The sequence below is a fragment of the Myotis daubentonii genome, chromosome 2, assembly GCF_963259705.1.
Source record: "Myotis daubentonii chromosome 2, mMyoDau2.1, whole genome shotgun sequence".
NCBI lineage: Eukaryota > Metazoa > Chordata > Mammalia > Chiroptera > Vespertilionidae > Myotis > Myotis daubentonii.
The window spans coordinates 20,627,795-20,630,572 of record NC_081841.1 but is presented as its reverse complement, the minus strand read 5'-3'; the positions used below and the strand labels follow the sequence as shown (position 1 = coordinate 20,630,572).

General features: G+C 40.5%; 1 pseudogene; it reads left to right on the top strand.

The window, feature by feature from the left end:
- Positions 1-1,101: 1,101 nt before the first annotated feature.
- Positions 1,102-1,520, top strand: LOC132225958 (small ribosomal subunit protein eS24-like; annotated as a pseudogene).
- The last annotated feature ends 1,258 nt before the right edge of the window (positions 1,521-2,778 follow it).

The window sequence follows — 2,778 nt, the reverse complement described above, 5'->3', positions numbered from 1 at the left end:
GTCTTTCTCCTCTGCTTCCTCCCCCACCATCTTCTCTTCCATTTCTCCCTCTCCCTTCCGCTCCCATATACTTCTCTCCAAACTGGATACAGTATAAGACAGTTGTATTAAATTTTTTGCTGGATTATAAAAATTATAATTTAGCAGAGAGATGAAAAGGGTATTTTCTTTTTCTTTTTATTCTTTGTTTTTTTATAGTTCATGTGTCCTTAATTGTTGCCCACCCCTTGGGAATAAGCAGCTACAGTTTTAAAAATTGAAAACTTGCCCTGGCCAGGTAGCTCACTTGGTTAGAGCATCACCCCTTTACCCATGTTGTGGGTTCAATCTCCAGTCAGGGCACATGCAAGAATCAACCAATGAATATAAATAAGTGAAAAAAAAAATATATATATATATATATATACATATATATATATATATATATATAGTCTTTCTCTCTCCTCTCTCCCTATTCCCTTCCTCCCTCTCTCTCTCTCTCTCTTTCTCTCTAAAAATCAATCAATAAATAAATAAATTGAAAGCTCTCCTACCTCTGGTGAAGTGTAAGCCAAAGGATGGATTAATTAAGCTGTTGTTTATGGTTTCAGAGTCACTGACCCAGTAAGCAGTTGTTACATTCCTGGACACATGCACATACTCTAGTAGGAAACAATTTATTTGAGGTTTTTCATGAGAACACTTGTGTATATATGCCCCTTCTTGGGAAAAGAAAATATTTCAGTTTTCCTTGCTTTTGAAGAAGAAAAACATCCTCCAGTCCCGCTTGTTTACATAACCTTACTAAGAGAGGTACAGATATGCTTGACTCCATAGAAAAACAAAAAGTGAAAATGATTTCCCCCACAACACTTAAAAACCCATATTTATAAACAAAAGAAACCTAATAGAGTCTGCCATGGGAGGAAAAAAATCTCCTCAGCCTGCTGTGAGAGCATGTCGTGTGTGGCCAGTGAAGAAAGTTTGGACAACAGGAAGCATTCCATTGCCAGAAAAAGTCCAAAGATAAGTCATCTACATTCCAACCTTACCTGATGCCTTCCTGGAATGAGAGGCCTGGGGCTCTTTTCCTCCCTGGCTGCTTGAAAGTCAGCTGTCATCATGAATGACACAGTAACTATCCTGACCAGGAAGTTCATGACCAACAGACTACTTCTGTAGAAACAAATGGTCATTGAAGTCCTTCACCCTGGAAAGGCAGCAGTACCTAAGACAGAAATTCAGGAAAAACTAACCAAAATGTCTAAGACCACACCAGATGTTATCTCTGCGTTTGGATCAGAACCCATTTTGGTGGTGGCATGACAACTGGCTTTGGCAGGATTTATGATTCCTTGGATTATGCAAAGAAAAATGAACTCACACATAGACTTGCAAGCCATGACCTGTATGAGAAGAAGAAGACCTCAAGGAAACAGGGAAAGGAATGCAAGAACAGAATGAAGAATGTCAGGGGGACTGCAAAGGCCAATGTTGGTGCTGGCAAAAGTGAGCTGGAGATGGGACAGCAGAAGGAGTAAAGATTCTCCAGTGACTTTATCTGTTGCGACTGCAGAGGTTTCATGAGAGGAGTAATAAACTAAGAACTTAAAAGAGATGGAAAGAAAGAGAGAGAGGGGCAGGGGCTGGAGGATAAGGAAAGAAGAAAACTTTTCATTGGTCCTGAACAAGTGGAAAACTCACTGCGTAAGAAAGGCTTTTCATGGTTTGGCAGAGGAAGGACAGAGTGAGGGTGGGATGTGAGGGTTTACATATTGGGTTCCTATAAAGGAAAAGGTTAGACTATGTGGATAGAGAAGGTCAATGCTCAAACTATATTTTGTTTGTGACGTGTTCTGTGTTATGCCATAACAGTACCTTGCCACAGCCTAAGGAAAAATAGCATCTATACTAATCATTTTGTACATCAGTATTTTCTAGAAACCCCTAATCTGGGAGTTGCCATCTAATGTACATGAAAATAACATAGACTTTCAGATTTTATCAGAGAGCAAACTTATTATTCTATGAGAAACTCTAATTTCTTCTGCAACATTTGCACCTATTAGAGTTCTAACTTTGAAAAATGAATTCCTAACATCCAAACAGTCCAAATATATATTGCATTTGCCTGACTTCCCAGTAGGAAACATTTTCCACTAGACATATTTTGTGATTTGTCTTTAGTGCACCCTGGATGGTTCCTAAATGATCAGGTCACTCCCTTTCCCAAATTCACTCTCTATCTCCCCCCAAACCCTCCTGGAATTCTGCCCTGGCTCCCAGGCCTCCATATTCTTCCACTTTTGACAATCAGGTCAACATTTACTTGGAAGCTGAGGTCCACCATATGTCCCATTATATCTGGTTTCTCACAGTCTACCAAAGGTGGTTCAGCAAGCACATTGCAAATGCTCTCAGGCCTTTGCACCAGAATCCCATTCAGTGGGGAGGTGAGACACATAAAGAACACCTAGGGGCTCTCCGACACCTCTTCACCCATGGCAGCTTCAATTCCCTCCCATCCTGGCCATGCCAGTGAGAACATCAGCGCTGGAGAGGACCTAGGGAGTGCCGCCATCTCTCTGCTACCTCTTTATCTCACTGGTGACACGAGGCACCGAGCCTTGGACTTGACTCAGCTCCAAATGTACCTTAGAAACCCTTTGAGTTTTTTTACATTTGTTATAATTCTTAACTCCTCAAAGCTTTGACAAGAGTTCATTTTGGAACAAATTATAGAGATGACAGGAGAGAACCTCTTTTTTCCCCTTCAAAATATTAGATTTACTTTAGACT